We start from the raw sequence: 13,118 nt of genomic DNA on the forward strand, positions 1-13,118 counted from the left end.
CTGGGACATCTGTCTCCAGCAGGCTGGTGGAGGGGATACAGAGGCAATACAAATCACAATACTTTCCAAAGCAAACCTCCCTCCCCCCAGCTTTGTCTCAGGAATGAGATGTCATTCATATCTGAGTTCTCACCAACTGTGCTTTTATGAGCAATTAAATAATTAACAATGTTGACATCTAAATTATATTTGCTGGGCATCTGAGTTAACCCCTTACTGAGACCTCTGGGAGAATTACACTTCTCAGAGCCAATGCGTTAGACTTGGGCAGACATTTCTGCCGCAGTTCTGTGGCTTCACATTCATGTTTTTTGTTTCCTACCATTACACCTGGAGATTTAGGAGCTGATTCTACGACTCGTTTAGCACTTGATGCAATCCAGCAAGATACTTTAATATCAAAGTCCGTGAGGCCATTTGTGCACTTGAAGGAAAACATGACCTTAAGCAAAATACTAATTGGATCAGCTTTCTTTCTGGCTTTGTTTGATTGTTCCTAAGTGAAATGAAGTTAGATTTTTCACAAGATTCAGTGCCCATTAAAGAAATATAATTAAGCTATTTATTTTACTCTAGTTTATAACAGAAAGTTTAGGGGTTTTGTGTGGTTTTTTTTTTTCCCCACCAGAAAAAATGGAAGTGCAGTTCTGTTAAGCTACAGTGAGGACAGCATCTCTTTGTGTATATTTCAGTGGGTCCTGTCTCATTCAGCCCTTAAACTACCAAAAACCTTAGAGTTTGGGAATCACGTGACGGTCGTGTATCAGCCCACTTGTTTTTTATATCTTCTTAACTGATGAAAGTAATGTATTCTCTATTGTTTCAATGCATCTTAAACATTAAAAATAGTGTTGTGATCAAGTCAAATCATAGCTTGTGCCTCAATAGGAGTTTAAAGAAAAGAAATCCTTCCCTCGGATTTTCCTAGCCATTTATCTCAGCAGTGCAGGCTATTATCAGGAAATAAACTCAGATGCAATTAGCTTTATCACTTAATTAGAGACATATTCTTGGATTTATGCTTTACTGACCTCACTGCCATTGAAATTAAATTATTTAACTTCTGAAAAAAAACCTCTGCAAATTCACACCTCTCCATTCATTAAATTGTGCTGTTTAATGCCAGTCAACTAGTTGTTCATTTGACTCCAGAAATAATAATACAGTAAACATGTTTGGGTAGATGGTACTTTACTCAGCTCTAGGGATTCATTAGTTCATTCTCTGCCTTTCTGTCTTGCAAACAAATGCATACAGACATTTCCTCCTCTTCCCCGCCCTGCCACCTTTTGAAAAATAAAAAAACAGACAGAAAGATCAAGCTAATACTGGCTGATACAGAGCCCAAACTCTAACCTTGTGTTCTGGAGTCAGCTTCCCAGGCAGCGCTTTCTTAGGCCTGTGTCCTAAGGAAATGAAGTTTGTGTAGTTGCTTCCTCAGTCTCATCCTGTCTGTCTTCTCCCAAAGTATTTTGAAATTTATTCCCCTGCTTTAACTCAACTTGAAAATGAAGCTCAAAGATTATTACAAGTACAGTAAGTTTCCTAATAGATATCCAGGGATAGGAGAAAATACCCCAAATAATGCTTCAGTTGAAGGATAACGGACTTAACTCAGCAATCCTACCTAACAGCTGCTGGCCAGCTGCTCAGCATGTGTGTAGGTGCTCTGGTTGTTATATCTTAGGGAGGATTTATATTTGTTATGGCCAATGAGGGAAAGTAGCCCACAAGAAAGTTCAAAAAACCTCAGAAAAGCAACTTTGTGACTTCTGTTCAGGGAATTAAACAGGCATACTACAGCCCCAACCATTTCGTTCTCAGAATCACTGCGATCAGTGTAAAAAAGCTTTGCATGCTGTGATGTGCTCACTCCAGGAGATTTCATGTTTTTGGAGATTGTTCATTTACTTTCATGTGTTAGGCTTTATGTGAAACCCCTACTGTCTACTGGTGGGTGGGGAAAAGCAACTTGAACACAGTGTGAGGGTTACCCCTCGAGAACAGGCAAAACCCATTTGCATTTAGGGGAAAAAAATTATGGGCCTTTCCATTTACAAAATTTTTCACTTCCGTTACTTCACCAGCAGGAGATAAGAGCTGATGACCCTATGGCCCCCCTTCTCATTTAATTCCATAATTTAAATTCTGCCTTTCTCTCCCAGGACTTCTCATTCTTTTTGAGTTCTCTATCCATTTCTTCTTTCATGTATCTTTTATATAGGAGCTATGTATTTATGGCACTAGGATTTTGACTGTTTGCTCACTTTGAAGTAAGGAATTCTTTCTCCAGAAATTGGTAGAAGCCTGGTAGGGAATGTGTTATTTGTGTGTTGATTGGGTTTCTGGTATGTGGGTTTTTTGTTTTGTTCTGTTTTTTTCCTCTGGCAGAAGAAGAGCTAGTTCAAAATGGGTTGAGCTTAAAGTAACTACGGAGTAGCTGGATACTGGAAAGTACAGTGGAATTTTTTAGGAGAGCAACTTGCAATGGACAGTTGATAGAACTGAAGGTCAGAAGGTACTGAGGATAAACAGATGTCTAGGATTCAGCTGGTGGGACCTTGATCCCCCTTCAGGTATTTTCTGCCAGGTTACAGGGTGAAAGGAGCTAGAATAATCAGGTTCCTGTAGGGAAGTGAGGTTGCGAAGAGTGGCGTGCTCCTGGAGTTGTGGCTTATTTCATGGGAGCCCTCTGCTTCCTCACGCTGGACCCACTTAGTCTTATTAAGTTACTACAGTTTTGCTGGGTTATTTAAAGCCATCTGTATATTCATGACCTCTCCTTGATATAACGTGATTAATGTTTTAGTTTTTAATGAGCGTTTGCTAAAGGTTTTGTGTGTGTGTCCCAGTTTATTGGGAGACAGAGAAAAGGAATAAAAAGGAAAGCTATGCACAATTCTTCACTTAGAAACAGCTTTTTGAGATTTGCATTCATAATTATCCTGGAATCATGGATGTACTCCAGGGCAGATTAGCATCTGCTAGTGAGAGTTTAGGAGAATTAACCCTGTCATGATTGATTATAGAATGGTCTCTCAAATTCAATCAGATTTGACCTACAATTTTTTTGTTTATTGTTGGAGCAGTGATTTTTAAGCATGGGTTGAGAGCCAGCAATGCCTGGTTTCTAATCCAGGCTGTCATGCTGTCCAGGCTTGACCTATTGCTCCTTCCTGTTGTACTCCTTCTCTCCTCCTTGGCATAGGAATGACACTACTTACCTTTCCTGACATGTGGTGCTATGGTCAATTAAGATTTGTAACCTCTCTGAAATCTTTTGCTGAAAGGATTTGAGGAGTCAAAACTGCTGTTTTTTCAGCTTTGCATGTACAAACTCTGTGTTTCTCCTGTTTAAAACCCAGTATGTTATAATCAGCATTTCATTGAGTATTTCTTTCATCTTTTAGACTGATTCAAAAAGCTCAGATCCTTGTTTTCAATATTCTGACTGGATATTAGTCTTTGAGGTCTACTAAGAAGGTAACTTCAAATGTAATTTATTTTGCTGAACAGAATGGGAGAAAAGCTCTGGTACTATGTGCTCTGTGTATTTTAAAAGAATATGTTGCACAGCTGAAAGGAGTATTTTTCCCAGTTAAGTTAAATTAAGTGCTAATGAGAGCAGTGGTGTGTCAGTTAGCTTGCAATTTACTACTTCTACATCCTCCTCTTGTATTTTGTCACAAATACTCTTGAACAATTTCAGCTCTTCTCCAGCTTTAAAATAGGTCTATTCTTCCACTGCAGATTGTTTGCAATTGTTTGCAATTGCAATTTGCAATTGTACCCTGATTATTACAAGGTGTTCATTCATCATTCAGGACTTCAAAATGTTTCTGTGTTCTGTCATCCATGTGCTGTAGCTCACCCTCAGAAGGATCAGTCCTTGATGCTGTGGAAGTGGGAGCCATCTTTGTGAATTAGTTATTGTAGGTACATTAGGGGAAGGGTGACAAATAGTTGTTTCATGCAAATACATGAGCAACATAGGTGTTAAAGGAGTGAGGGAGGGAATATCAAGCTGGGGTGAATAATTCACTGAGCAATTAGGAGAATCCAAGAGGGCTGAAAGATGAGTCAACACTGTGTGGTTTTCCCCAGCCTTTGAAAGGAGCACCTGTGAGCCCTGGCGCCATTCCTGACCAGGTCATGTTTGTCCGGCCGCTACATCATCCATCTTGCAGTTATTTAATCCAGTTTAGAAAAAGGAAGTGAAATGTTTTAGCTGGTTTCCTAAGGAAATGAGGCTTAAGCAGTCAATCCACATGCCAAATTTGACAGAATTTTGTGGAAGTCAGCATCTGGGATCAGAAGAGAGACTAATTTAATGTCGATGCTAGGAAAAATCAAGGCAGCGGTCATCAGGATGGTTAGTATGCGTGAGGCTGGAATGGTCACAACATGTACTGTTCCTTGCCAAGCCAGTCAGCAAGCCCACAGCTTTAGGCAGATGTCATGGAAGAAAAGCTAAGATACTGAAAGGAAAAACAGGAGGGAGGGAGCTGGGATTGTGACAATCACACCATAAGGTTAGGCTAGGAGATATAGAAAAGGGCTGAAGGTATTGTGGTGGGGGTGACATAGAGTACCTGAGACAGAAATCCATAGAAAACAATTTTTCTACAGTTCCATAATTCTGAAACAATGTGCTTTTCTGTCCTGAGACAACATGAAAAACAAGGTGAATCAATATTAGGTGATAATGTTCCTGCATTTCTTCTCAGTGGTGCTAGTGCCAGTTACTAGTAGGAGTGTAGGTTCAAGGTGCTTGAGGTCACTTTCCAAGTTAGTGTGACATCTGATGTAAACATCATCTCCACACCTGAAAAACTTAATCTGCAATTTCAGATCTGTCCATCTTAATTGTGCACCTGATCCCTTTTCTCCAAAGTACCATCTGCTGCACTACCAGCATGTTGTACGCATCATGGCATTTCAGAAAGAAGAGGAATTTGGCATGAGGCAGTGAGAGGAGATTGGAAAAGAATGCAGGAATGCATAGGGGACCATGTGCAAGTCATATGTGATGAAATACGCTGCCCTGGTAATAGAGATGGTTTAAAGGAGGAGTGAGAAGTCAGGGCTTCAAGTAGCAGAAATAGTCAACATGAGATAGGCGAGGGAAAGATGAGTGTTTCTTGGGTGGAGAGCAAGTGGGAGAGAGAATACTGGCAGCAAAGAAAGGCCTGTATGGGTAATTGAAATGCGCTGCCGAGCACAGAGAATCAGCCAGGACGCGAGCCTGAGCTTTCTGTTGTTCTGTTTTCTTGTGGGGTGACAGAAACAAATCTATTGAAGTCAGAGAACACGTTTAAGTGCCTTTTGAATATTTTCTGTTAATGACTCTCCTGGCAGTCCTTCAAAATCCATAAGCTTGTTGGTTTAAAGAGCTTTTTTTATTAACACACTCTCCTTAACCACTTTCTGTTGTTCTCCTTCATAAAGGGGGGGAAAAAAAAGAAAAAAAAAAAAGAAAAAAGGCATGAATAAAAAAACCCTTGGTCTTTCTAAGTAGAAGAGGATTTGCCATCTAAGCAGCTGTTATATTAATTTGAAATATGAACTTTCAGCTATATGGCAGTACTGAACACCTTGATAGGACCAGACCACTATGTACATTCTTACTGTTACAGAAAAATGAGAATTCTTCCTTTCAGCTTTGTGTGTTTGGAGCAGCACTTTAAGCAGTTCACCATAAAAGCAAGACAGGCTTTTAAAAAGGGATATATTCTTGAATAAAAAAGAATTAATAAACTAAAATAAAGTCCATGTGCAACCTATTAAATTATCCACGATTTAGAATGTTTTCTCGTTTTACACACCAAAATGTCTAACCTTAGACATGCAATGTAATCAGTAGGTCCCCAAACGTGTAATAATGTTCTTCATAGGGTTCTTCTTCTTGTTTGCACAGCTGCCAGATGGTGTATGCCATATCCCATTTCACCACATTATTATTATTTCTGTCTAAAGGTTGGTGAGTGCTACAAGCCGGATGGGATATTTCACACTTGAAGCTCGTCTGTGAGTTTGATCCATATATTAACAAAGACTGAACCTTTGCATAGTCTCAGGCTGTGCAAGAAGTTCGTTTATGAAAAGTATAAGTTCTTTGGGGCAGATGGTCTTAATGCCTGTCTGTAAAACTCATAAGCTTAGCCCAGTGCCTACGTTTCTCATCCTCATGCTCATCCTAACAAACTCCTTCTAATCAAGTTTCTTCTTTTCCTAGTAAAAATACACTGTGCTCATAGAATCACCGAATCATTTGGGTTGGAAGGGACCCTTGAGGTCATCTAGTCCAACCTCCCCTGCAATAAGCAGGGACATCTTCAACTAGATCACGTTGCTCAGAACCCTGTCCAACCATAAGCATTTTAAACTTGATCTTGACCTTTCTATATCTTAATACTATCCACTTTCTCCATCACTTCTGAATTCCTTAAATGACCTCTCCATGACTGCTTTCTGCAGCTCTTGCCCTTCAGGTTCACGTCATATTCTCTCCAAACTGAACCCTTTTCTACATACTTCACTGAAACTGCCCTGCCTGCTACCCATACATGTTTCTTCAGTGCGTATTTTAGGGACATCCCTTCATCTTGCCTCCATCTATCCCCCCTTCCTGCTCCCTCCTGCTAGAGATCACCTTTCGGTAACTAAAACCCATTGCTTGCATGTCAACTTTGACATAATGCTAGTTCTTGACTGCACAGAAATGGTGCCTAAATCTTGCTCCTAGAAACCCATGTCCATGGTCATACCTTGCCATCTTTTCTTTCATCTTGATTGCTGCCACTGCACTTGGCTCATTTGAAATGCTGTTACTAAAATAATCCTGCTAGTGTGTCACACTGGTTACATTAACTCCCTTTCTTCTTCATATCAGTCATTCTCCTTTCATCCCCTTAGATGATTTCAGCCTCTGGCATGTACATGTTTTCTAAAATAAGTCCTTTTTCATGGCCTATGTGGGTGGAGACATACGCAATAGAAAACATGCACTGGATCAGAGGCTTGATCCATGAGTAGTGAAACGTACAGTCCAGTTTTCCCAGGAATAGGGAGAGAATGAATGAGTTGTGCTGTGGAAATCACCATATGGATGCTGCTGCCTTCTATTCCGGTCTACGTTGTAGCTGCTCTTTATGATTTTAGGGAATTCATTTTACATCTCTCTGCTTGGTTGTTCCTCTGCATAACTGAGAGAATTGTAATTGGCAATGCTGTGGAGCTAAGCTCAATTGTGCACTATGAGTTGCTTCCACAGTACAGTCATAAGCATGACAGAAAATTCTAAAAGAAGGAATGAGCAATGTTTACAGCTTTTCATAGATGATTTTCACAGCCTTTCCCTGGTGTGTGTGTCTGTGTGTGTGTTTGCTTTCACAGTCAAAAGCATTCTTGGCAAAGGTAATCTCTGAGTGAAGAGAATACCCCAGCTGTTTATCTATTATGGCTTTTGTCACCAGGGAGTCAAAAGTTGGACTCCACAATAAAGTAATCAGTACAGAATTTGGCCAGCTCTAATGGGAAAGGAAGAGAGCAGCTATTTAAAATATCTGTTCAGTAGATTAAAAAAATCCCAAATTTTTATAAAGTTTTTATAATCCTAGTTTTTGCATGATCAATGTTGTTGTTTGTCCAACAGCTGAAGAAAACAACTCTTTGAAAAAGTTAGAAAATAGAAAATAACAACATGCCTTAGCCTGAGCAACCATTTTTCCAGTAAGTAATGAAAAAAAGAGTCAAAAAATGGATTTGGTATTGGAATGGGCTGAGGCTCATCTGTCAGCATGTAAGGCTGATTTCACCCATCTTCAATTTCTTGTACAGATGCATGTCACAGTCACTATTCAGCTAAGAGCATCTTACTTCATTTGCTTGTTGTCATCAGATTTCAATATTTCTCCAAAGACGGGTATATCCTTTGCATCCCTTAGGACTAAAGAGCACATGATTCCTTGCGATATAAGTGGTAATTCTTTTTAACAGCTTGTATACTGACAATGAAATGGGACCGCTGTTTAGTATATCTTATTTGTAGTTTTAAAGTTTAGGCTCATTTTTCATCTGGTGTCAATTCTGTTCACTTCAAAGTCATTCCAGTAATTCTTATGGGATTAGTCTTTACATTCACATGTTGCATCCTCTTTTGTGTTTATACAAGTGACAGGATTGTACAGTCTGAGCCTCATGATATGAGGTAGAATTTAATAATCAGAACCATTGACTTTCCCACCTTCTCAATACTTTCAATAAATTCTTATCCCCATATTTCTAGATAATTGGGCCAAATTATTTAAACATAGTGACTTAATCTCCTCCCTAATTGAACTCCCAAAAAAGCTTAATTCAAATTTTCAGGACCATAAGCGGCTCTGCATCAACGCAGAAGTTTCTGTTGGCAGTATGATTGTTTCATTAGCCATCTCTTTGCAGATGTGTGTGTTCAGCTTCAGGCACTTCAGTAGTTGTAGTCATCCTGGGCAAGGCTAGGGGACAATTTAATGTGTACAGTAAAAGATGGCATTAAACAGTGCAGAAAATCCTGAAAGAAGCAGGGATGAAAAAGCTCTTCAGTTTCCTTTATTTATTCTGTGGTTGTATGTTAATGCTATATCTTCTCATGAAAGTGCCACTGCAGTTGTTCAAATTGCCAAGTGATAATAAGAGTTTGAGACCAGGTGGGGCTCATGGAGACAGCTCTGCACTTAGGGTTAAGGTTGAGGTGTAGCTTCAGGATAAGTTGAAAGACCAACTTTTCCCCACTGTTTCCCTCCTGGTTTTATTCATTTTGAGTCATATAGTCATAGAACCAAAGACACATTTAGGGTGGTATACTGGGCATAGGTGACAAGGTTCTGGCAGCTGGGGGGCTGCAGGGGTGGTCTCTGTGAAGAGAGGCCAGGGGCTGCCCTGTGCCAGAGACAGCTGGATTTGATGGACCTACCACAGGACATGGCTGAGTCCATCAGCCACGTGTGTAGCACTTCTGTGAAAATGTATGTAAGAAAGTAAAAATGCTGCCAAGGATTGGGGGGAGCAGGAGGGATTGTAAGAAACAGTCCTGAAAACACCAAAGCTGGAGAAGGAGGTGAGGAGGTGCTCCAGGTGCTGGAGCAGAGGTTCTCCTGCAGTCCGTGGAGGGAACCACACTGGAGCAGGAAGCTGCAGCCTGTGGAGGACTTTATGCTGGAGCAGATCAATATGCCCTGAGGGAACCGTGGCCCATGGAGAGCCCACACCAGAGGAAGTTTTATTGCTGAAGTACTGCAGCTTGTGGAGAGGAACCACACTGTCCTGTTGAGGAGGGCGAGTGAGAGAGCGACTGGGTGGGAGGCTGGCAGCCTGCCACAATCAGCCCATCACAACTGGAGAAGACAGGTTGGTTCTGCTTTGCCCCTTGTCTTTCAGTATTCTCAAACTGTCATGTTGTACAAGAGGAGAAACCAAATAGGTAAATACAAGTAACGATTGAGCTACTCAGGTCTGCTGTGCTATGAATTTAAACTAAAATAAAACTTGACCCCTGGATTATGCCAAAAAAAAGCACAAATTAAAAGCACAAATTATCCCCAAGTACCATTTAGGCTTATCTTGTACAGCATTAGCACTGAAATGCACAGTCAGAACAGGCACAAATTGATTCATCCTGTGTTTTATTTTCCCCCAGTCAATAAGACTTGTATTCATTAAAGAAATGTTACATTAGCTTTCAGGTATTTTACAAGAAGTTTATTTCTTCTGGGTCAGGATCCAAGCTTTAACTCAAGATCAGAGGAAGTAAAGAAGTTATATGTTGATGGATCTTTAAAAGGAATATCCACCTGAGCCCTGTTCAAGACAAAATTCATAGACGTAAAAGTGTTATCGATCATTTTTGCATCATGGAAGAAACTTGGAGCTCTGGATGGACCCTTGCAAAGACTGTGTGCAGAGTATGGGCATGAGGCCTGGCATGCCATCTGTCTGGCTGTTTTTCCTTACTTGCAGCTCAATTGTAACTTCTAGTTTGAATGTTTGCAGTTATAGATCTCTACAAATAGTAACCAAATTTGCAATTGCTTCTTTGTGCTTGTATATTTTCCAGTTAATGTTCGTTTCTGTTAGAAAAATGCTTTGTCAATGAATCAAGGTGCTCCATTGGAATGTGGAGCTCCTGTGGATGTGTGCTGATAGCCGTGCTGGAGGAGGGAATGTAAAAGCAAAATTTCATGGATATTTTAGGAGGAACATTAGAAATAGTATCCCCAGGCAGTGGGAAAAGGCAAGAGGCTATGGAGTCATCATGTCTCATAACTTTTATAATAATGTGAAATGCCACAGGAACAGGGTATAGACCCACAGAGCAGTAATTCAGAGAGAAAGATTTCTGCTTTCACTCTGTAGTGCCCTATTTTTGAATTAATTGACTTTTTTTCTTAGAGATTTAACAATACGGCAATACTTACCAGTAATGTACTAGTTTTTTTTAGCATTGTGAAACATTTAAATGATTGCTCATCATTAAAATAAAAAGAACAATTCTTTTCCATGGAGGCTTCCCTGGAAGTGATGGAAAAGATGGCAGATGACTTTAACATGCACATGAGTTTGTGTGGCTATCACATTACCTGTAAGGATGGAGTATTGAAGTTTTTTTCCTAATTGAAACTGTGATTTATCTCACTTTTTCTTGGATAAAATTTGATAATATAACATTGGCTATTCACTTACATGACAAGGTTGGGAGAAAGCATTAGTCTGGTTTTGTTTTTTCTTTAAAGAGAAGATATTTCTTCAGAAATGCAGACTTCTGAAAGAGTTGTGGTCTGCGATTTTCAGTTTTCTGCTCAAACTTCATTAACTTGTAGTCAGAAGAAAGTGTGTCAGAGTCATTTTTTCAGCTATTACCATCAGACAGCACTACAGCTTGATGGAGAGATGCAGAAGGCAGCATTGATGTGAGAACATTTTTTGTACACAAAGAGAGAACTCTGGTTCTTTGTGATATGAACATTTGCTTAAATTATTGCAATATACCATATAATGTACTGAAGAGCTCAGAAAATTCCCTCTGAGGTTGGTTGTGAAAGGAGCTTCATATGCCTTCAAGGTACTGAATGAAGGTAACTTAATGGAGAGAAGGAAAAAAACACAGATAAAGACTGTTTCATAAAGTGCTTCACTTATGAAGATTATACGTTTTTCGTTATAATGGTACAGGATATTCAGATGGAATCTTCCTACCATATATTCACACAATTAACATCTTTAAATTTGAGAAACAAGAAAAAACAGTTTTAGAGGGTTTTCTAATAACTTGTTTTTACTGGCAAATCTGCTGTTCCTGATCAGTCTCTTTCACGTGCAGGTTCAAGGGTAACTTGCATGAATTGAGTTTACAGATATATCAAAACAAAAGCTCTCTTTCCATTATAAATAGGTTGGTTTTGTGATTTTGAACTACTCTGCCCTGCCGAAACTAAGCTTGGAACTGTTCTTTCACTTTCTGGGAGCACTCAAAATGTCAATAAATCTCAACAGTCTGAAACAAAGTAAAAAATTAATGTATTTTAATGACTAAGTGACAAATACAATTTATCATTCTTTCAATAAAATCTAATGTTTGTGACTGCAAATGAACTTCAGACAGAGAACTTGCTTTACTTAAAAACTATGCAATTTACATAGCTCGTGTATATCTTTCTAAGGAACAAAAAATAAAGGAAAATCTTACTATTCAAAGAAAGGTATATTTACTGTGAAACTTTAACAGTTGAAAAACTTGTTCTAATTTTTTTAAATTATGATTTCATTATCAGAAATGTTCCTAACTGGCATATTAAGTATGAATAGTTCAGTCTGTGGCATAAGCATGGTACTAAGCCTTGAGGATAAGCACTATAGAAAATGGTAAAAAGCAAACAAGACAAAAAGCAGAAGTAGTCCTCTAATTTTTCATTTGGCATTTAGATATCAAAGACATGGTGCTTCTGCTGCACCTTGAATGGTACAGTGACAAGGAGCTGAGCTTTAGCCTGCTTTGCTAGACAACAGAACAATAGTCACTGATCAGAAATTATGCGTATTGTTTGAGTCACAAGGTCTGTGATATTTCAGAGAACCATTGCCAATGAGTGTCTGCAAAGAATTAATTCCTAAAGATAGAGTACTCAACACAATCTCAGCTATGAAAAGCAATGACAACACTGTACTTCACTTCTCCGCTTCTGGGCACGGTTTGGGATCCTTTTTTCCTGTCTCTTTTCACACATTTTAAAGCACTGCTTATAAAAACAAAACAAATTTAGTTACATTTTCTTTTTCTTATTTTTTTCTTCTTTATCTCTTCTCTTGTCTCTCTTCTTTCTTCTTTTTTCTAAAAGGCATAATGCTTTCTACTCACTCTCTAATTTAAATAACCATTTTCTAGCCTGACTGAAGAACGCCTGAAACAGTTTGAAGTTCAAGGGGATATAAGTATATGTTTCTGTGCATGTTAATATGTTTTTGAAAATATGAGAGTCCTGGCATCTTACTAGATGAAGTTTCTGTCTCCCAGTTGTGAAATTCTGAGAGCTTGTTTGTTGCTTTACATGCTCTGCCTGTGATGGCAATGGCACGTTTCCCTTTTCAGAGATTTCAGCTTGTGAGCACTGCTTCTTCTGTGAGCATTGCTTTCCCCTTTTCCCTTTTCCCCTTTTCTCTACCATTAAAAAAAATATTTAAAAATCCTGACTACACACAACACAGTTAACTTTTGGTAACACTGTCTCTTAAATAGAAAATCTGCCAAAAGAGAGAAGAGAAACTGCACTGCAATTCGCGTACCACTTGCATAATGGTAGTCAGTGACCAGTTTCTTGGTTATCATTTTTAACTGTTGTTTTCTCCAACTGTGTTATTCAGTCTTAGTGGCAAAAAAGAAGAAAAATTCTGGTTAGACTGAAGAAAAATTTTCTGAAACAAATCACCGCTCCCTTTTAAAAGTATACTAAGATGGAAATATACTGCTCTTCTAAAACTTGAGAACTGATTATTTGATGAGAATACACGGCATAAGTGCCTGGTTCACCTACCGATTCTTCACTGTCCTTTTGACTTTTTTACCGCTGGGGGACACAAATTCT

The sequence above is a fragment of the Strix aluco genome, chromosome 2 (assembly GCF_031877795.1).
Source record: "Strix aluco isolate bStrAlu1 chromosome 2, bStrAlu1.hap1, whole genome shotgun sequence".
NCBI classification, from domain to species: Eukaryota; Metazoa; Chordata; class Aves; order Strigiformes; family Strigidae; genus Strix; species Strix aluco.